Here is a 23,926-nt window from a genome sequence, read left to right on the forward strand (position 1 = left end):
ATTTCAAGAATCCCATTATTCAGCTTTCAAGGCTTGTTGTATAATACAAACCCAGAATCTATCAGTGAGAATACTAGATCTAATTTTCCTATCACATTCACCTCAGTGAAGAAAATAAATCCATCACAAAGTGTAAGAATTGAAACCAGATGGCAGTGGTAATCCAATAAGGACATAAACAAATGGGGAAATACCCTGTATCAGTGCAGAATTTCAGATTTACCAAATATGCAGTGCACATGTATAAACAACTATGCATTGCGTTTTGGATGTGTCACAACCCGGGCTGGACAGACCAGGGCAGGGTCATGTTGAACTCAGAATTCCCTCAGGTTAAATTAAGGTGAAGAGACACAAAACAATCAGTTAAACATTTTATTCATGGCAGAAACAACATGAACTTGAAAGGTGTAACAATAGGTGGCACGGTTTCTCACTACAGAAATTGCCATGAAACTACCTCAGTGACCCGTGTAACCCACGGTAACCATATACATCAATTCAGGGACAAAGGAGATCCTTCCCATTGAGTCATGAGGGTCACAGCAGACTGCCTTGCTTTCTAGACTCCTTCTTAGAGAAGGGCCTGGGGGCGGCTGGATCCACTCTTAGTCCCAGACTTGATCAACAGTTTTGTGTCTAGGTGCAGTGATTAAGGAAAGAGAAAGAGAGAGAGAGAGAAAAGAGAAAGGTTTCACTGGTCTTGGGTCCAACGCTGGTCCTGCCAGAGAAGGGGTCCAGTTCTGGTAGGTGTGCACACGCGGGGCTTCAGTTCATGTCCTTTTATCATCTCCTTGCCCATCCTTCAGGCAGGCACTCAAACTTATTAGGCTAATTAGGTGTCACCAGTGGTTTGTGTTTTCAGAACCATCAGGAAATGTGTCGTGAGCTTGGGGGTCATTTGGGGGGTAACTTCCCCTTCCCTGCAGACATGGCCATTGTTTGATCTTTACTTGTGCAGGCTGAGCTGCCCTGCTCAGCATATCAAAACAGGGAACTGCACGTCCTCTGGCCTGGCCTCCCAGTCCAGTTGCTGATGTCCTGTGCTGATCTGTCGGCTTCTTTTCACCTGGGGTTCGTCGCTATGCAGGGTTAGTCCTTATGCAGAACTTGCCGCACCACAATGTTTGAGACATTAACTCTTTCAGTCTCTCGCAGCATGGCATTGTGTTTTATCACAACTTCAGGGGGTTTGCGGCATATAAATATTCACCACTGGGAAGAGGTATTCACAGCATCTGATCAGACATATTTGACTACTTATTGCACCGTGGTGCTACTGCTGTAAATAACATATCATGCCACAAAACTAAAATTCATGTAATGCTACATGAAGTTGTTCTAAAAAGCAATTCTCTCCATGTAGAAAAGGAGTATCAAAATATGAAGTCCTGTTTCCAACAGTGAAACAGTTTCTTGAATGGAGAGACCAATACCAACTTTTACATTTCCTCTTCAGTAGCTGATAGCTACAGACTCTCCTATCTTCGGTCACAGAGAATTACAAAGCTGCCCATAGGAGTCTGCAAAGGTGGCTTTTGATCTCTAGTCACCAGACTATCATCAGGGACTAGTTCTGGGTGTCCGCAGGCAGGAATTAGGAAAAAACAACCTGCTGTTAGATTTAAATGCACAGTAAAAGAAAAATCAAAACAAAAGAAAAAAAAAATACAAAAAGTTGTTGAAACCACTGGTAATAATAACCATTGTCATCAGGCTGGTAAATTATAGAAACCTAATTACTAAAAAATATAATGGTAGCTACAGTTTTAATGGTTTGTCCAAAGATTTTCGCAGATAGCAGTGATGCTGGGGGCTTGTTTTGTTTGGCTGTTTTTTGTTAAAGAAATCCACACTATGCAGAAGACTCCTCCAAGGATTCAAAACTGCAGACAGTTTCTGCTCCAAGTACTTCCAGCAATTGTTGCCATCTTTTAAGACTGTCTGGATAGAATTTATTAACATATATAGCCAGAGCTCTATCCTCTACTGAAAGGCAATATAACACACGTTCCCTGACAGATTAAAGCAAGCTGTACTATAAATTGTACAGATTGAGCCCTCTTACATGGCTTATCCTAATCATAGCTCTGCCATTTGCTTCTCATGACAGGATAAAAATAAAAGTCCCATAAAACTAAAATAAAATAGACAGTCTGCCATTCCTCCCTTAGAAAACATTTGTCAGAATCTCTTCAAAAATAATTGGGAAGAAAATGTGCTGAATTCTACAATCTATTGAGTCATTTTTAAAGCTCGTCCAGGCATGTTAAAAGGCAGTATTCTTTATGATCAGCTAGCTTGGGAGAGGATGTATTTTACATTGTCAAAAGCCTTTCATAGTTTGCTTTTTTTCACCCTTAAGAATAAGTTTTGCTTGACTTTAAACTTAAATATTTATCCAGTGAGCAAGAAACAGTGAAACACTTAGGTTCCCTTACTGTTCCAGTCTTCAGTGATCTAAACCATGCTTTACCCCACACTTTTTTCCTACAGCCTCACAATTTACATTTTTTTCCCTCTCTACAGTGTTTGCTTTTGAACTGTTGCTGCTTAATGAAAGCAGTGTGGAAGCCTTCTTTTGCTAGATATGAAAAAAACAGCTTACGGTACGTTCTTCAGCCCTTTTCAAATACAACTGCTGAATGAAACCTGAACTTTTCTGGTGCTGTGGACTGAGGTTGTCATCTTCACCAATGGCAGTTGTTTCCCTTCTTGGTAAAGAAATAGCCTCTGCAATTATGGGCTACTCTGCAAAGGATGAAATCTGGAAACGCACTGTTCACCTGTAATTACAAAGATTGATATTTGGGAGGTGTTGTGACATTGCAGTGACACAGGGAGACAGAAATATTTAAAACAAGGATTGCTTTCTAGAGATGGTGTGGTAAAGAAATAAGCCACCACCAGAAACTGCCTGTTTTCTGCACAAGTGGAGAAGGTGCAATGCTCTTTCTCAACTCTGACCACACAACAGGAGATGAGGAAAGTAGGTTGACCCATTTGACTTCAGGTCTGTGCAGCAAGGCCAGAGAACAGTGACAGAACAATTCCCAGGCTGAACATCTTTCTTTGTATTTCTCCCTACCAATATGAAACAAAGGTGTCTTGGTAAAGGACAAAAAGCATGAGACACTGTGAGCTATTGCCCCTGAAAATGACAGACTGTGACATCTACTTTATGACACATAGGATAGCCCTAGAATAACAGTTACTATGGTTTTGATACAGAAAGGACCAAATTAAACAGCTTTGTTTTGCATACACAGGGACTTTTCAACAGCAAAGAGTGGCTTAGTACTTGAGAGTTCATGATCAGTTGCCCTAATTCAGGATTGCAGGCTACTTCTACATAATTTTCTGTTTTCAGAAAGACTTGAGCTTTCCTAGAAGCTTTGTAAGCTTTTGTAATCAGAAAGATGCAGTTTAGTTGGCTACACTGAGTTTATTTAAAATAATAATTTACAGCACTTGAAACTGTTTCAGCCACTTCTGAGGCACTTCATTTGATTTTTTCCACTATCCCCATGTTCAAGTATCTCTACTGGCAACCTTCCTTAGACAGGAATATTGTGACCTTTCCTTTTGCAGATGCACTACACCGGCTGGTCCAGAGAAACCAAGCAGAATGGCTGATGCAAAATCAGGGCCCAGTATAGTTAGAACACTGCAATTATACAAAATCAGCAAAATAATTGAAACAGAGAGTAATAAAGCTAGCCTTAATAGTGCTTGGCTTCACTACAATTTGTCATATCCAATTGGATTAATGTCTCAGTCAATAGCTACAGGCAACTCAGGTAGCTTAAAATGCGTATCAGTTTTGAGATTAAAAAGGACTCTCTGCCTGATATGCAAAAAATATGCTGACATACAGTAGATTCAGCTTATAAATACATAGACTCCTGTTAGGCATTAGAAATTGTGCATATTGGCCAAGATAGGAAAACCGTAGGCATGAAGGATTGGTACTGGTAGGTACTTGGCACCTGCCACAGAGGACTGAATTTTCCCTTTGCCTCATAGTTCAAGAGGAATTGAGGATTTTATCTTTTCTTTTTTCATACACTTGAAAACACTGAGTCTTTCAGCCTATACCATTCCTCTTTTACATGACTACCAAAAGCAGCAGAGTTACAGCATTGTAAAACTGGTTTGCCACTCCATGTACTCCAGCTCCTCTGAGTGCCTAGCATCTGCTTACTGGTTAGGGAACCCATTCAGCTATGCACAGATTACATTTTAATTTCTAATTCTTGGAGGAAGCATGTGCCTGAGACAGAAAAGATAAACAAAGCATATGCTTTTCTATTAAAAACAATTACAGTCAGTGTCCATCGTGGCATATTACCATATCACAGATTTTTTATCTTAAGAATATGCGTTGCAAAGCATGTGTATGATTAGTCCTCTCAAGCATGTTGTCTCAGTAGATTTTCACTGAGGCAGAAAGAGCCAGATTTGCAAATGGATTTTAGTGCCGCAAAACGCATCTTGAGGCACCTGACACACTGAGTGGAATCCAATCTCCTGGCGTAAGCATCTAGGCAGGAAAACCACTATATGCCTCAAAATGATTTCCACAAAACAGACTGGGAAGCTGTCTCTGCTAACCAGCAGAATAGGGAGCTTTGGACAATCTAGTTGGCGTGGCAGAGAGCACTCCTTCTTTCAGTTTTCAATACAGAATGATCTCTGCACCTGTGCAGCTCTCTAGGACAAAAACTGAATGGAAAAAGGTGGGCTTTTGCATAGAAAAGAAACAAACTGAGTGGCTAGGGCAAAGGTGTGTAAATAGTACAGAGACAGAGAGCCATCATGCAGCTTCTCGCAATAAAAAGCAAGTAAAATCAATGGCTTTGAATGTGCTACAGCTTTAAAGAAGTATGTTTTCACATCATGCATAGCAGTTAAGTTGCGAAATGCATTGCTGCAGGCCAAAATATACTTATAAATAATTACAAATTATAAATAATTGTGGAAAAGGTTCAAAAAAATATCAAAGAGCATGATTTCATTGGTGTCTATTAACTATGATAATTGGAATGTATTCATGGCTGTTCCTAAATCACAAGGTTATTACCACAAGCTGAGGGGGAAGATTACTCCATACTCTTCTTGTTCTCTTTGCCTAAGCATCTGCTTTGTTTCCAGCAGAGGGGCAGAGGTAGCCCAGTTCTGAAAAAGAAAACAACATTTCCACAGAATTTAGGGGAAAGGAAGGAAAGAGGACAGGACTGGGAAACCAAATAGGTTTGGGACACAGATAAATAAAAGAAAATTGGGTCGCAGGTTAGAAGTAAATAGGTATGTCAAGAAGACCATCTGTTGGTCATTGTTCATAATGGTTTCCAGGTGTGAGGATAGGCCCAGGCATGTCTGGGAAAAATATTAAAAGCCTTCCCAGGAATGAGAGACCTCAGGATTAGGGAACAATATATAAATAGAAGACAAGTGATAAAAAAGATGAGGATAAGCTTTTAAAAATGAGGTAGCTGGAGTGATACAAAACCCACAATCCTGTGTTGTTTAGACACTCAATCTGTCAGGGAAAACAAACAATTCTTTTATCCCTACCAACTTTAAAATCCAGCCAGAGGTGATACTGCTCCTTTTCCCTCCAGTCAGCTAGTGTTTTACAGCATGTATCCCTAATACAGTTTGTCTTTGTTCCATCTTCCCCTGTGAGGATTCAGCCCCAGACACTTCAACACACCCTTCAACTGAGTCCACTTCAGAAGTTTACACCTCTATTTGGAATTTAACACTTCTCCTTAGGAGCAATTGGACCATCAGGAGTTTAATTTATCCTGCCTCACTTAGAAATGAGCTCAGAATAAAATATTGATTATCCTCTAAACTTTATCCCACCATCCTCAACAGGGTTTGGAAGTTTCCATAGAGATGACATTTTCTGCTATGACTTCTACCATTTTCCAGTTTCAGCTGGGCAGCAGAGCAGCAAAAGCAGTATAATAAAGGAATTACTTTCTGAAAATTTCTAGAAAAAATTTAGCTTCAATTTCTTTAAGATTTGATTGGGTGACAAATCATCCCCAAACCACTCAGTGTTCACAGAACTACATCTGGATGCATCAGGTAAAGAAAATATGATAAAGGATCTGTTCTCACAGCTCTTGGGAAACGGAGAACCCAAATGTAAAGATCTTTCCCTGAGCCAGAGAAGGCAGAGAGACTTAATTTACAGTTACACATACCCTCATGGGAGAATTTTCGTATAAAAAAAAAAAGGATAGCTGACCCACTAAAAAATGCAGTCTCTTACATGTAACATGTGGAACACTAAATTTACTATCAATGACTATGATGTGAAAATACTGTGCTAATTGGGAAGAATGTTTTTCTTCCTCCAAATTTAAGACTTCTATAATTTCCCCCTTTATAATGCACAGTAAAACATAGGAGACCTGACACTCTTTATGAACCAAAGAAAAAAATTTTAGATATGAGCCATTGGAATACAATTTCAAAAATGGCTGAAATGTCCACATAGGTCCAATTTAAACTGGAAAACTTCAAGAAGAAATAATAGTGAATATTCTATTGAGCTACAAAATACTGTCAAATGTTTAATGTCAGTATGGAGAAGTCAGGTACACCTGGTTAGAGAGTTCAAAGGATAACATTTGATGTATATATGTATGTTTGCACTTTCTCATGGTCAAGGAACAGAAGGAGATTCTTCTAAAATGAAATCTAGGGATCATATAATCATTAAATATGAAGATTTAATGTGTGGCATCTACAAAGAATGAATATGAATTAGGCTGTATGTCATATTGTACAGTAGGTGTTAATTTAACAAAAGATACTTAAATGATAGTGAATTTACTTCACAAACCGACACTTAAACTTCTTGAAAGTCAGAATGAAAAACAGTGAGTCAGATTTAGCTCTCTAAAAGACTACATATATTTTATAATTTTCAAATTATAAACACATAGAAATAGGAGAACTGACTGAAGCAAATTAGTAAGAACACAGCAATATCACCTAAAATTAAAGGATAAAGCAAAGGTACATTGACGCCATTTGATATTTCCCTAAGTGAGTCAGAGAGATCAGCTGCACATAATGTTTTTAATGCATCAGGCATAGTGTGCTAAATGTTAATGATTACATTTTAAGGGTTTAATGGCTTACTATATTTTTGATGTGAGAAATAGCCATTCTAATGGGAATGTACATACCCTTTACTAGGCAGCTAGTTTCCCAGCTAAAGTTATAAAAAAAGATTCAGTGTTCCTGAGGGGGAACCACAGAGTTGTAAAGGTATCAGGGTTAATTGTCTGAATTATTGGGACACTTTTTTCATGAGCTTAAGTTATTAAAATGGGATGCTTTGTGCAGTGAACTTTAGATGCATACTTTTGTCTAAAAATACAAGCTGATCTCAGGCTAAAAGAATAATTTTTAAGATGTCTCTGATCACAGAGTTTTGTAAGAGAAAAAGCATGAAAGATTAAATTTTGGGTTCTTTAAGAATTCTCCTCTGGAATGCAAACCTTCTAGGAGGCAAGAATCCTCTGAGTGGTAGGTTAGGGATATCCTAATTCTTGATTATTTTTCTCCTGTACTCTTAATAGATTTGGGGCGAACCGAGGGAGTCAGAGTGAAAGAGGAGAAAAAGAGAGGGAAAAGGGGCTGGAGAGAAAAAAATATATAATAATTAAAACACAAACATTTTATAACTATCTTCTCCACCCCGCCCCCAACATAATTCCAAAGGAACACAATGTTCAAGTTGGATTTTTCTGATTTGGCATAAAAAATTGTGGAATTTTAGGATTATTTTTCAAGTTCCATGAGAGAGAGAAGATGTGCGTAAGTCTATGTGCATGTTTGAGATGCCTTTATTGTAAATGGAAAGCATTGAACTGGAAAGGGATTTCTCTTCCTCTCTTCCTGGAAGATCTGGGGAAAAGAGCTGTCCTCATAGGCAAACAAGAAAGAATTGAAGTTTACTTTTAATTATGCCAAAGGAAAACAGGGAAAAGCACAGCTGAATTCCTAAAGGAACCATGTGAGAAAGCACTGCCTAGAAGAAAAAAGAAAAAAAAAAAGCTTCCTTGAAAACAAAAACCAGCTTCTCCAGAGAATAGCGTGGTGTTTTACACAGCTGTAGACAGTGTTAATCTGTAATCTTCAAAGAGATCTCTGTTTCTTACACAAAATTGGGAGATTTGGGGTTCGTTATTTACAATCAACTAATACATTAACTGACTTTTGTTCTTAGCTACTCACTTCTTTAAGGCCTTTCCAAAACTATCAGGAAATATGGTCCTGCTCTAAGGTACAATTAGGAGGCTTTCAAATAAAAAAAGGAATGGTAGTACCAAGCAAAAAGAATAGTCACCTATTACTCGTTCATAAACCCACATTAAAGGGACATTACAGCTGTGAAGTCAAGCTCTTTAACGTTATGAAATGCTAAAGTTAAGACTGGCTCACAGGCAAGCAAGAAAGGTTAAATTCAGTTCATGTGTGACAACTCTTACCTGCTTCTCCCACTGCACAAACACATACTGCAAAACTCCTCGCTGAAACTGTCCTGTCCAGCCTGAAAAACCACCTCTTACACCTATCAGCTGTACATATGGGCTCACCTTAGGTGCGCAGCTGGGACTCCTGAAGGGCTTTGTCACAGGCGTGTGGGTCAGCAGCGTCTGGGGACTGACAAGGTCCACATGTGGCTGGAGCAACCCGCATGTCCCACACAGGGTGTGCAAGGAGGAGAACACGCACTGCCAGGAGAGGGGATGTGTGCTGCTAACACATACAGCCTAGTATGTGTGCATGTGTGCACGCACACACGCACATGCAGGATTAGAATTTCTTGGGATTACAGAAGGGTGGTTAGGAATTTGTAGTGGCACATTATAATGTCATAAGTGTCTGGCATTGTGGTCAATCTGTTGTACTGCTAACATTGATCCTGATAGTCCACTTACTGCTTGTTAATAACATGTAATAAAAAAAAATAATAAAGACAGACATCTTGAATCCTCAGTTGATATAAAACTATGAGAACTGAGCAATTTTTCCTTGCTGCAGTCAGTGCCAGAAAGTGGCCTTTTCACCAGATACTGCATAGGACACTCAGAAGGTCAGAATAAGGATATTCAGGTTTTTTACTTCCCTACCACCACTAGACAAACTTCATTTCTTTCATCCCTGGTTCCTGCAACCCAGCCTATTCTCAATGCTTTTTCTACTTTGACTTTTTTTTTTCATTCTCAGTCCCATTTATTGCTTTTCAAGACTTTAAGCACAGTCCAAAACCAAGCAATCGTACTACTTCTCACAGCTTCTCTTATTTGTCACTCTCTTCCTTCACATGCAGGCTCAGCCTCTTTGCCAGGCTGCCTGAAAAAAGGTGTTTAAGAACAATTCTACTTCTTCCTGAGGCAAAAACCTGACACTGATCAAAGTATGCTCATACTTCCCATCTACGCGAGTACATCAGAAGGCTAAGAACAGCATTAAACAGGACAGCTGAACCTAACTGACCAAAAGGATAGCCCATGCCATATGACATCATGCTCAGCAATAAAAGCTTGGGGAAAGGAAGATAAAAAGGGAATAATAGAATCATTTAGGTTGGAAAAGACCTTCAAGATCATTGAGTCCAACCATCAACCATGCCCACTAAACCATGTTCTGGAGTACATTGTCTACGCGCTTTTTCCTCCAGGGATGGTGACTCAACCACTTCCCTGGGCAGCCTATTCCAATGTGCGACTACCCTCTCAGTAAAGAATTTTTTCCTAATATCTAACCTAAATCTCCCTTGCCTCAACTTGAGGCCATTTCCTCTCGTCCTATCTCCAGCCACCTGACAGAAGAGACCAACACCCACCTCACTACAACCCCCTTCAGGTAGTTGTAGAGAGCAATAAGGTCTCCCCTCAGCCTCCTCCTCTCTAGACTAAACAGCCCCAGCTCCCTCAGCCATTCCTCATAAGACTTGTGCTCCAGGCCCCTCACCAACTTGGTTGCCCTTCTCTGGACACGCTCCAGCAACTCAATGTCTTTCCTGTAGTGAGGGGCCCAAAACTGAACACATGTTGCCTCCTTTCTGTAGTACCACATGCAAGTCAACAGGGAAGATCTGTCTTAACTCTCCTGCCAGCTTTAGAGACCTGCACTAGTTACACCAGAGCAAACAGTGCTGAGAGGAGCCGTTGTCCCAGGAGTTCCTCTGGAGCCTGAGCAAAAGCTCTCTGCAATCAAAACTGAAGTTTGTGAAGAGTACAAGTTAAAACACATAGAGGGTCTGACAAAGTCTCACAGTCTGTGGAATGACTCTTACAGATTTCTGTGGTCTTTGGACCAGGATCACAAAGTGTTCTGGAAGGAAAAAAAAAAAGGGGGGGGGGGGGGACATGGACCACAAACCAACATTTCCAGTGCTTTTAGGCTGCAAAGGCAGCCTGTTCACAGAAAACACAGGGAAAAAAACACACTGAGAATTATTCTGAAATTGCTGCTGTAACTCTCAGTCCTGAATCCTTCTTGTTTGTCTTGCACTTTTTTTACTCTGTATGTCTATTTGCATATTGTATATTAAAATTTATAAACTCAGGTGAATAGGGGGTAAAATAAAAAGAAAAATGGTATGGGAAAAGCATTTGTGAGAATCCCTTGAAAAAAATAGTACTGATATAAGAGGTGGGGTGATTTTCTTTCTTCTTGCATAAAAATAAAACTGGAGTGAAGAACATCCAGATTTCATAGTAAAAATCCCCATGTACACCTCTTTGACAGAGATTGTAAATCCTGATCCTGGAGAATTGCTCCAATAATTACAATGAGTAGAAAGACAACATAGCCCTGTTGACTGGGTGTCTCAGCTCACCCAAGGGGTCCATCCAGGAGACAGGACAGAGAAGATGAGGACCAGCATCCTATGGCATCACTACAGCAAGACCAACGGTCCTGGGCTGGCTGGAATGGGGCTCCTGACCCCATGGGCAGGGTGGGGGGTACAAGTAAGGCTGGGCAGGGTCACAAAGGCCTATTAATTATCTGGGTATGATACCAAGACTGGTAAACCTAGGCAAAGCATCACCATTTCTGTGCTATACAGATTGCCTTTTGCTGGGGGCAAATGTTTCTCCGCCTTCTTAGAGTAATTGCTATTTGTAGCATCATGAAAGACAGTAAATGAGGGGGAAGAGGTTTTTGTTCCATTTCCTCCGCCTCCTGTTGATTTGCATCTTAACAGACTGTTGTTTCTAATGTAGCTATACGTGCAACACATTGAACTGAGGCTCTGAACTCCTGCAGACAGTCCATCAGGCAGCTCACTGTCTATTCATCTCTCTCTAGAATAGACATGAATATGCAAACCATGTCAGGCCTGAGTCTCCACTTCCAACTCTGAGGCGCTAGTATATAGATGCAAGCCAAGCAGAAAGGAGAGGAGGTGGCCCAATATTTTGTCTGAAAGTTTACTCAGGAGGCATGGATTCAGTGAAATCACTAAACACCACTGATTTCAATTTGTTCTTCTATTTATCCTCTTTGAGGAGAGGAAAAGAAAAAAGAGGACGCTCACCCCCTCTTTTTTTTTTATTTTATTTTTAAAAAGCTGGAATCAAAGAGATATGAGAGAAAGTAGTTCTGAAAAATAAAGCTGCGGCAAAAATGCTACCTTTCCTCTTTGTCAAATGAAGCTGACATTAGAGAACTGTAGTAGAATATGTCCCAGATCTGGGAAACTGTTCAATCAGACTTAAGTAAATTATATATGCAATTCACATCTTAGCAAAGCCACATATTAAAATGAAGTAATAGATGATAAAATGGATTTTGTAGGGTACAACTGTATAAAATTCAGCGAAAGTGTAAAATATTGCTTTTAAAAATCATTTTTAAAGTTTTAAGTAGGCTTGCATATTTATGGGTAGCTATTCTTCAGCCCCCATCTTGGCATCTCTTCTACTGGCATCTCTTGCAAATCTTCAACTCTACAAAAAATTCATGTCTCCAGGAGTACACTGCCAGCTATCACGTTTCTTTTCATAGTCACTGTATTAATCAAAGTTCAGGCAGAAACAATTCTGCTGCTTTCATTTATGCCCTTGAGAAATCAGGCTTCTTTGAGGCCCATACTTTCATTAGTTTCCGATAAAACCCCTGCCACCTTTTGTCACCTCAGTTGTGCTTTCCCATCCTGCTTTCTTGACCCTCTGAGAGATGCAGGAGTCTCTATGGTTTCAGGGTGTAATCCCACCCAGCTCCATTTGGCTGATCAGGCTATGTCAGCCACCTTCCTCACCTGATAAAATGAACATCACAAGGTCTAAAGTATTTGAAGGAAGCCTTTACCTGCACTTAAGACAAAAAGCCTGAATGCCTCTGTAAACCTGATGCAAAGAGAACTTCATTAGCAGCAGTTTATATTGTGTAAATCACTTAAATGATGTAAACCTGAAACAGGATTATTCAACTGCCTTCCAGTGAACCACCTTTTCAGTACCATTGAGTACCTCATTTAAACACAGGGGCAACATTGCTCTTCTGAAGCACTGGGAACACCAGAGTACATAACACATGGGTCAGGCCTCACAAAATCCCAGGCTAGCCCACAGAAGTATGATAATTCAATTAAGTGGCACATTTACCTTTTTGCCACTTGCCTTTCCATGTTCTGAGACTTTGAAACTGGAAATATGACTGCAGCTTACTTAATTTTGCAACTGTGAGAGAGTGAAAGTTATTATTAGGTTGCTCTGTACTCAGATATTTTTAAGGAAAGAATATTATAATGCTTATGCAACCATCATATTCAAAGGCTCTACTTTATCACAATGCCAAGTATCACAAAACTTACAATAAAAGCATGGAAACTGGAAACATTGGGAAGTAAATACAGAAATGGATCCTGGAAGGCCTGGAAGGCCTGAAAACCCAGTGTTCGTCTTTCTAGACAGTCACCTTAAGCAGGGTCTTTGTGTACTAGCAGCCCATTTATGGGAAAACAAGATGGATGTGAGGGATGAATGAGCAGAATTTCCTCTTCTGAAGAAAAGCTGCTTTTGTTTAAAAGGAGAATAAGATCAATAGAGCAAAACCTCTTTGATCTTTACCCAATTCTTAAGAGTCTTTTCTCTCCTTTTTTCAGACATATTTGGTATTTATGTTTCTTATGTTAATAAGGTCTTCACAGCAGGTCCTCTCTACCTATACTTGTACGATAGCTAGCACAGCAGGGTCACCTGAGTTCATAACTAGGGTTTGTAAGAGCAGTGGGAATACACCTAAATAAGTATTTCTAATTGATTTTATTTCAGCAATGCCCCAGCAGCAATCACCGCGCAAAGCTCATATAAACAATGGGAACATTTTCAGTGACACTTAAGAAGATACCATAGGAAAAAATAACAACACATGCACCAGTTACAGCGGTATCAAGAAAAATGAGGTGTAAGCTCAAAGGCCCAGTCAACCCATTAAAAGCTGAGACCTGAACTCAGGTCTCCCATACCCTCAGCAAATGCCCTTATCATCACGCTTCTGCTGTGTTGGTAAGGCTGCCAGACATTTCAGCTGATGCTCTCCTACTTTAAAGAACTAATACACTCATCAGGTCTGAAAGAGTACGGTGAAGCAATTTCTGGTTTTCATCAGGTGGAAGCAAGACTGGGTGAGCTCCCAGTGAGTGCACTAATGATCACTGCAGTAATGATCACAGCACCAAAGGTACAAGGGCCATTTGTAGATTGACACTACTACTGAATATCTAAGCAAGTCCAGCCTAGAATACACGATAACTCTGTAGCAAAAGCAGAAGCCTGAAACATCCATAAGTCCAGTAATCAGGATAGAATTAATATTAGCTTCCATTCAATCCAAATATAAGCATTTTAAAATAGCGTAATGAACAACAGTATCCAAGTATTTGGTAACACTGCGGCAGCATAGCCAGGCACAATGCGCAAGGACTTTACGTAAGTGTCTGAGAAACGTGACAACCAAACTGTGAATATGCAGGACATCCTGCTCAATAGACAAAGATGACTGTCAAAACCAAAATCCAAGAAAAGTAGCATGGGCAGCAGATGAAACCACCCTTCTGGGAGGGGGCAAGCAGCATAAAATCATCAGCATTTATTTCCACAGAGGAGACAGAAAACAAGCCCACTTCAGTCTTGATTTCTCTCTTCAAAGAGCTCTCCAACTTGTCTTTGGCTACTAAGACCACCAAGGACCATAGCCATATCTGCTACGTGGCATCAGCTCTGATATTTTATACCCTTAGATAATTTAGAATATAAGCATTAAAGATCAACAGTTCTGTATATGTAGTGACAATGTTAAATAATGTCTAGGATCTAACCGTTGTCATAAAGTAATGACTTCACAAGTGAATGAATTCAGCATAATTTTGTTTTAAAGTTTAAAACTGGCCTGATTTATTAGTCTTCTAAACACTACCATCAAAGCAATCTCTGCATCTCTGATACACATACATACATATATATCTTCATATATTCAGCTGCGATTAATTTAATAGCACAGATTGTTGTTTATAACTCATTGACCAACTGACATTAAACACAGGTTTACTCTGTAAGCTCCAGTGAATGTGTTATATGACTTGGGCATTCAATAGCTGCCACTTTAAGCCTTAAGATCAAAACCAGTTAATTTCTGCAAGATGTAGATGGAGCCCTCAGAATCACTGAACTAAACAAGCAGGTTACAAACAAGGCCACTTGGACAGTCTCACTTCTGCCAATTACAGTGTTTTGTGACAGAGGGTTTTTTTATGAAGACTGCAGGGAGGAAAATGGTTATTTCAGTTCCAAGAGCAACCAGAAACATTCAAGTTAAGTATTTCTGAGCCTGAAGTAGAGACACAATAAATGTATCCAAGCAAGGCAACTTCCTCATTGCTCTTTGAAAGGGGAAAATTAGGTCTGAAAAGGTGAGCGGCATGCTGAACAAATAGGAGAAAATTGGATGCTCTTTTTAGAGACATACAGAATAGTCCTCAAATACTGCATGTTAAGTGGCAGCAGTAATATAAGTTTTTCAGAATAACAAGCATCACTTGCAAAACTTAAACTAGATTATGACCAGCCCCCACATGGAAATATAAGGGAACATACAGGTTCAGAGGACTTACACTTCCATACAGGAACTTAAAAGAGTCTTCATTGCAGAGCACAAGTCCCTTTCATTTCCTGACATACTGTAAACCAGGAGTCTGAAAAATAATTTGGTAAAAGATGAAAACCTGTCTGTTACTGTGCCTGAAATTCTACCAGTCTGTTGCTTGCAAGTGAGGCAGGCCAGGTAACCCACTTAAAAAAATAATGCAGCAAAATTAAAGTGGATAATTTGATGAGAAACCCACCTCAAAGACTTACCTGCAATGCAACACTTACTGATACATCTCCTAAAGTGTCTCAAGGTTTTAGAGCCAATTTTTTTTTATTTTTTCTTCAATTAAAATGCGGTATCACTCTTGTCCAGGACCTGATTTTGGCCACCTAGAACTGCAGCTTGGATGCTCACTGGATTGGTTACATGTTACCAGTGAAAGGCTAAACTTCCATGCTGCACTTGTGCTCTCTCACTCTTGTCCAGGACCTGATTTTGACCACTACTACCAGACTTGCAGACCATTTGCTTGTGTATTTGTCACAAGTATATTGTGGCGAGACCAAAATGCGCGACTCATTTCTACTTCTAAACTATGTGATAATAACATAGTCTAAGTTATTTTCACAGTTCATTATCAGTTTAAATGATGGATCAGCTATCAACTAGATCAGACAGCACTTCTTTAAGTAAAAGCAACTGGCATGGTACCTGTTGCTCCTCTGGAGTGTATCATATATGAACATCCAGCAAGGAAGCTACAGAGGTACTTCTAGCTTCCTTCAAGTAATAATCATTTTCAGAATGCACAGCGAAACTCTGCCTCAAAATATGTATGAATATTCAAATGAACACAAGCTATAAAAAAAACACAACTGTCTCAGCTTTGACAAAAAGGCTGTAGAAACTATAGGTGACCAAATTCATCCCACCCTATGAATGAGAACCAAAGCTGATCTGGGCTGCCTGTGGTTATAAATCAGCTCAAAATAAACTGGGACATTAAACACTGTATGATTTCTTCACAGTAAATCAGAATAGCTATATATTATGTATTGAGTAAATAAGCATCTGTGACTTTCAGGCTTATTTTCATGCAAGCATGTTTTTAAAAGTTATTCATAAAACCTTTAGATATGTTACATACATCTCTCAGAAGTTGTTCAGGAATTTTTATTATACTCCTTGAGGCAAATTAAATACAACCTTGTGCTTAAACTTTAAAACAAACAAACAAAAAAACAACCCGAACAACGCACTGGGCAGAATCCTACCTCCATAAGCAGTTCTACAAGGAGTCTGCAAAGATGCATCACTAGACTATCCCTTATATACACTGGCACCAGCACCCATCCCATGAACCATGCCATGGGACACCTCAGCTGGGCCTTGGGCCATCCCCCAGCCCAGCTCTGCTGCCCAAAGGTGGCCCCAGAACATTCCCATAGCAGGATGGCTACAAGACAACGCTGTGGCTGTTCTTTATCTCATCACCAAGGGAAATTTCACTCCCTTGCAGGGAGTCCTCCTGTCTCTGGCATTCCTGCTTCCAGCCAGTTTAATCCGTTCTTGCAGTTGGGCCTTCTTGCCCTCCCTGCCAGATCATTCCTCTGCCACGAATCACCACTGCTGAACAGTTAACGATTTTAATTTCCCCTTCACTTTTAAAGCACAGCCCTTCCCAAAGTTACTGAGTTAGACCACTGAAAGCTCCTGTAAATCTTTGTTTTACAGATATGCAAGAACTGTTCAAGCATCTGCTTAGAGTTTTATAGAAAGCTCGGTAGAATCTGGCGTTTAAAAAACCCAAACACATAAGACTTGAGCCATGTCCAGAGAATTAGGCAATTTCACTTTTTCTGCAAAGGGCAATGAATTATATATGCCTGTCCTTTCTTCTAAGCATTTAATTCCACATTCATGACACTTGGCACAACCAGCTGGTATCCTACTCCTCTTTCATCTTTGCTAAAAAACTCTACCTTCCTTTTTTAGTCACTAGCCATGCGTAGTCCTAAACGCCAACTGATGGTGTATTGGCCAAACATGTTATTAAGAATCATCACTTACAATCCTAGCAAAAATTTTAATGAGGCTGAGAATGGCCACTAAACATGCAGAAAAAGCAGGCGATACCACAGAGGAACGTTGGCAATATTACACAGTACACGTTAGTAGAAACTTGAAGATGGAAAATAGGAGGGAAATGTCTTTCATCTGCCACCAGGAAATCACAGACACCAGGAGGCTTCACTTCAAGATACACTTCTTTTGCCAGTCTCCACCTTCTCTTTAGTCAACTTGCAAGCTTAATGAAACCCTTTCCAAAGTAGAAATGTCTGAGGTAGGTCTTTTTTAAAGAGAAATATCTCCTCTTCTTCTGTGTCCCCGCAGACCATTCAACTTTCCAGGCTGGCAATGATCTGAGGCTGTGAGCACCTTAGTGATAAATGGGTAATATTTGCTGGCCTGTTAGTGCAAGAGTGACTGCAGAACTCAGATCTTACCAGCTTTCTATTATTCTTTCAGTTCATTTTAAAGATTCCAAATGCCTACATATTTACTCTGACAATTTGAAGTCTGGCAGGAAGGTGGGCCATGAATATCTCTTCTGATTTGGGAAAAGTACAAATTTCTAAATGCTTCTATTTCTCATTTAATTTTTTTTCTCAGCACAGCTTGTCCTTGGCTTGCTGCCCAATATACCTACTGCAAAACCACCACGTCACTCACTCATCTCACCATACCGCTCAGAAGTACTTTCAATTCAATCCAAACAGTTTAAACAAATGAAAAAGAGAGCTGGTTCTACTCTTACACTGCTAGGTGAAGGAAAAAAAAAAAAAAAGGCCTGTAAGAGGAAAAATGTGTTAGTGTGCAACAGCTGAGGACTGTAATACATGCAGACAGAGGGAGAGAATTAAACTTGCAGAGAAAACATTCACTAAGTCACTTTGGAGCCATAAATACATTCTTTCCAGGCAATTTTGAGGGCTGTAACATAGAGCAAAAAGAGAGAGTATTTCTTATGAGGAAAAAAAGATAAAACTAAATTGATATTTTGTTCTTAGTGCATCTACTTTATCTTACTACACACATTAGTATACGTACTTTAAACCAAACCAACTTTATATTTTATAAAGACACACTTACCAATTAAAAGGGTGAACAACAGTATTTGATTTTATAAATGTTAAGCAGGTTACAGAGTAACACCATTTTTTTTTCCTCCAGGATTTAATAGTAATAGAACACATTTATGCTATCATTGACTGCAGTAAGAGCTTTAATTGAAAAAATTTAGAAAGCTCCAGAAGTACTCAGCAGCTTTTCATAGAAGATCTCCTGCAAACATTTTAGGGTACATTTTAGGAGAAATCCTTCTCCTATTTATGCCCATGCAGCCTACTGCATTGCTGGTGATTTACAAGTGTTATTAAAAGGAAAAATCACGTTCTAAGGCAGATCTCAGCACACATGCTTTCCAATACAACCCATGGGGAAAGGATCATGTTAAGAAAGGACAGTTCCTCATTCCCAGTCCCTTCACTGTGCCTTCACCTTTCTGCCTATGTCTAAATTAGCCTATATGTAGCTGGTGATGAGGACTCAAGGTCCACAACAGATGCATTTCAGGGAGTTTTATCTTGGACCAGCTTTGCTCTAGTCTTGCAGACCAAATACCCATTAAGCACTGGAATATTTCAGAGTGTCTCTTCCAGTTTAGTTTAATCCAAAAGGAACAAAGTTCACCACTCAATGAGGCACACCAAACCACAATATGATAAAAAAAAATTAAAAATAGGGGTTTCCTTTCCAAAGTGATTATAAATAAAACACTTGAAAGTGTATTTTTTCCTTGTTGTATCTTTTACCTAAGAATCGCAGAATTGGTTCATCTCATGAAAGGTACAAACTACTGAAATGCTGTGAATTGAAGAGAAGTCTTGGCTGAAGCTGAATTTTGAAGTTACTCTGGTCAGGATCTTTTTAGGGTCTGCTGTGAACTTATATTAACTGATATTGTATGCTTGACTTCAGAGCAATGCCAGTTACACTAGCTAAAGGATTCAGTCTTTAAATGCTTATTAATATTTCACCTCACTCTGCCTACTGCATTTATAGGCAGAGGTATAACTACAGGTGCTTGTGAGGCAAACCATACTGGGTAAATTTCTGTTCCCATTCATGCCTTTCCTGCAAAACACTGGTATACATGTTTGTTTCTGTTACAAAGTGGTTTTCACAGGCTGGACCCCCTCCCCCCCCCCGAGCTTTGATTACGATAATAAAAAAATCATTCCAACTGTTCAGAGTAGAAGCATCTGCTGCAGTGATGAGTAATCACTGGATCAATTCACTAGAAGTATGTCTGATCGGGTAATAAGGAGGTTAACAGCCAAGATTATGATAAATGCCCAGTCATTTCCTCTAAGCTTAATGTTGAATTGTACACATGCACAGAGACACAGAACTTTGCTTACTTAAACTGCAATTGGTAATGTTTAGTCATTCAGACAGAAATGAGGCCGTTGATTAAAAGAATATATAGATTCTAATACAGTACCCTTCATACCACAGGTAGGCTGAAATAAAAAGCAAATGAAGTCTTTATTCAGATGGCAGTTCTGGTGGGTTGGCCTTGGCCCACTGCCAGAAGCTTCCCCCTCCTCCCCCACTCCGCCCCCAGGTGCTGTCTCATTCCCCCGCCACAATAGGGCAGGAGGAGAAAGTAAGATGAAAAAGCTTGTGGGTCGAGGTAAAGACGGGGAGTTTACTTACCAGTTACTGTCACAGGCAGAACAGACTCGACTTGGGGAAAATTAATTTACTGCCAATTGAAATAGGTTCGGACAGTAAGAAACAAAGACAAATTAAAACACTGCCTTCCCCCCACCCCCCTCCTCCCCAGGCTCAACTTCATTCCTTTGCTCCCAGCTCCTCTACCTCCTCCACCCGAGCGGCGCGGGGTGGGGGAGCGGTGCCGGGAATGGCGGTTGTGGTCAGTCGGGAACAGCTCGCTCCTCTCTGCAGCTCCTTCGTCCCCACATTTTTCCTCTGCTCCAGTGTGAGTCCGCCGCAGGCGGCAGTCAGGAATACCTGCTTTACTGCGGTGTCCCCACGGGCTGCAGGGGAACCCTGGCCCCGGCGGGCTGGCCACCCACCCACCACCTTCTCTCACCTGGGTATCATAGGGCCATTCCTCACACTTTTTCCCTCATTGCTGTATGGCGTTTTGCCCTTCCTTAAATATGTTTTCTCAGAGGTGTCAGCAGGCTCAGCTGTGGCTGTCCCGGGGCCATTGTGGAGCCGGCTGGGACCGGCTGGGACCGGCTGTGGCCGGCACAGGGCAGCCCCTGGGCTCCTCTCACAGAGACCCCCTTGCAGCCCCCCCACCTCCCGCCAGCCCCTTGCCAAATACACCCGATATCCAGTCTTTTAGAAAATTGTCATTACCAAAATATATTGAACCAGTGAGAAACCTCGTAAGGGTTGTACTGATTGTGAAAAATTAAAATTAATTTCTGCAGTTGAGCAGCCAGTGATCTAAATCGCAAAAGCACGGGCTACCTCCATTCAGTCCAGGGCTATGGCTGACGGGGAGAAAGGCAGGATCCACAGCAAGTACCATCACAGCTCATGTTCGATTCTTGATTGCTTTTTTTGCTGCAGACCTCCCACATCAACCTAAGCAAGGTGGTTTCACTCCCTCAGTTCCTTACACTTAAAGTAAGAATAAGGGGTGGAGGAGGGTCGGATATATATAGGATGGTGCTAACCCATATAGTGGGGGGTGATGTCTCGCTTTACATCAGAAATGTTTATCTCACCTACATGAGTTCACTGGTCAGTACACACACGGGAAATATATCCAAGTACTGTACTTCATGTCTGTTTTTAAAAACCTGGGCCTCAGTACTTCCTTCTTGCCCTGTCTGAGATGAAACCAACTGTTTTCAGAACCCAGAAGTAATGCCACGAAAAATGAGAAAACAAATTAGGGAGCACAGTTGGCTATACAGATGAAAATCTGCAGTATGTTTGCCAGCTATAATTGACTGTGCTCAGTCATCTAAGAGCAAGATAGAGAGTTGCCTAAAGCTTGTCAAGAACTTGATGGATTTTTTCCTGCACTAATAAAGAAAGGATGGCTGCTATGCTCAGATATTATTAGAGAACTCTGGTTTTAAAATTGAGTGCAGAGATATTTTGGCTCCCCAAAAAAGTTAATTGGGCTGCCTTCCATTTCTTGGGGAGTTTAATGGAGGTTGCCTTAAATAACAAGGCTTTTTGTAGCGGTAGTGCCTGGATTTTTCTGAAAATGGAAGAGTCTCAGAGCCTGTGGAACCCATTAGGTGATCCAAAAATCAAGTACCCTAATGTTGTTAGTCCCTTTTGGCCAAATGAAAGAACTGACATGAAATTTAATCTCAGACATGCAAAACCACTGTGATACTAGCAAGAAAGTCACATAAATAATAATAAAAAAACCATATAGATAAAGATATAAAGTCATATAAATAACAAATCATAACAATAAAACTCAAATCTTTTAATACCCTGATCTGTTTTCAGCCTCCTGGACAAATGGTTCCCAAATTGCAGTCTGCTAGAAATCTGCATAGTAAGTAGGCAGTAGGAAGCTCATAGCATCATATTACATACAGCACTATTTTCATGATCTTCCTAAGACTTCCAGTGACATGCTTCATAATAAGTGCTGAAATGGAAACAGTTGAAACACGCTGGCAAGCTGAAGAATTTGGGAAGCATTGCCCTGAAGAACAGTGGTGCCTTCCTTTTGAAAGGCAGCCCCGCATCTCTGATGAGTGGACTGGGTATGATGTAGTGACTTTTCAGTTTGAAATTCTAGCTGCTGCTCCTCCTTTTCAGAAAGTTCTAACATTCATTAGGGGACAATGTGCTCATTTGAGATACTTCATGAAGCTAAGATATATGATTCAAAAGCTCTACATTATCCAATAATATGTTCCTCGACTTGCAAATTAGTCTGATATTCATTCCCATTTATATCATATATATGCAGAGACCTGTGTACTCTGATGTTTCATGTCCCATTTTGGATCAGTTTTATAATGAGAATAAAGGGAGAAAGCCTGTAACTGTGGGGCCGATTTTCAAGGCATTTTGGGGACATAAGAGCCTACATGTCATTAATCTTTAACAGACTTGGGCACCTGCCCACCTGTTGTGCCTTAGAAAGCCTTTCCATATATATTGTGCAATTACTTTGGAAGAACAGTTTTTCTTCCTCTTTCTTCATTTTTTTGGCAGGGTCATTCGTTACTTTATGCTGCTGCCAGGTGTGTGGGAAGACACAACAAAATTACACATCTATCCATGACTTGTTGACATGCCTTCTAGGGCATTTCCACTACCCTAGTAGGACCTTTTAAAAATGATATCTTGCATTTAGTTGTGCATTACTGTAAATTTGTCATCACGCTAACTATATATTATTTGTAGTCCTTATGCTCATTTGCTAGATATCATTTGTAGTCCTTATGCTCATTTGCTAGATAGCTAAATTGCCTAAGCACCGAAGATTCAAAATGCAGTGGCCTGAAATATTAACAGGTTACATCACCTCATTAAGCAAAAGAAAATGCTGTCTTATTCAAATCTTGCATATAGGCTGACAATGCATTTATCCAAGAAATCCTTCATGCTTACTGAATCAGAAATGTTTTCTTTAGCTTAAGAACAAGCTAGAAGCCCTGTTTTACAGTTAAAAACAATTTTTCATGCAGCAAAATAAAGAAACTTTCTGGGAGGTGAAAATGTCTCCCCCGTTTCTCCCTTGTTTTCCCAAAGGCAGAGAAGTCTGGCCATTGCTTTAACTTTCAGTAACAACATGATCCCAAAGGTGAGGAGCATCAGGCGGGACCTGCTGAGATACTTTGGCATTTGCTCCCATATTCCAGCTCTTTCACCTCCATAGCTTTCCTGTCCATAACATGTTTTGAACTTATGACCAGATGAGGACAAAGGAGTTCACCTGCTTTAATGTAGTGACTGTGACCTTTGTAGGCGTGAAACCACGAGGACTCAGGACAGTACTGCTGTGAGCTACACAGCCCAGCATTTTGCTGAACTTCCCAGCTCATGCAGAACTATAATCCTTCATTGGTAAGTTCTACCTGACTAGGCTGGCTTAAAGTTAGCTTGGGTACAGCCATCTGAGCTACCATCACTATGCTGTAGACATCCTCATAAAAAGACTGCCTGCTCTCTCCACCCTCTGCTCTCTCTGTCTCTGTCTCTCCCTCTGAAGTCTACTGAAGGCATTAAAAAGTCCAAGATTGTCCCTTTTTCTACTTTCTTGTCATGACACTCTGCCTGCCTTTCTACTTCCAGAGGAGCAAATCTTCCAGTGACAGTCACTGCAGAAACTTCACAATTAATGAGGCAGGCTGGTGATAAGTGGGTTTTTCCTCTCCAACTCATTATCATGGTGCAGTACCCTTCTACCAATTGACTCCTCAGGTGTCCGCAACCTCTCTCATATCCTCACTTTCTGCATATTCTTCTCTCAGTTTTCCTGACTCCAGTCCCTCTGTTCTCATTTCTGACAGCTCCAGACCTATTCTTCTGCTCTTCTGGACACTCACTTTTATTTTGCATCTAATGTAGTTATATCTTGGGCTCAGTCAGCCTGGGTTTATGAAAGACAGCTCCTGCTTGACTAACCTGATCTTCTCCTATGACAAGGTGACCCTCTTAGTGGATGATGGAAAGGCTGTGTCTCTTGTGTAGTGGACTTTAGTAA

General features: G+C 40.4%; 1 long non-coding RNA gene across 1 annotated transcript; it reads right to left on the reverse strand.

Moving 5' to 3' along the window:
• Nucleotides 1-411: 411 nt before the first annotated feature.
• On the reverse strand, nucleotides 412-20,463 carry LOC138686300 (uncharacterized). Its single transcript, XR_011325636.1, has 3 exons — nucleotides 20,318-20,463; nucleotides 5,084-5,178; nucleotides 412-2,786 (listed from the first exon to the last, which is right to left on the reverse strand). It is a non-coding gene; the product is annotated as an uncharacterized lncRNA (long non-coding RNA).
• Between the last annotated feature and the right edge of the window lie 3,463 nt (nucleotides 20,464-23,926).

Source organism: Haliaeetus albicilla, chromosome 8 (genome assembly GCF_947461875.1).
Source record: "Haliaeetus albicilla chromosome 8, bHalAlb1.1, whole genome shotgun sequence".
Classification (NCBI taxonomy): domain Eukaryota; kingdom Metazoa; phylum Chordata; class Aves; order Accipitriformes; family Accipitridae; genus Haliaeetus; species Haliaeetus albicilla.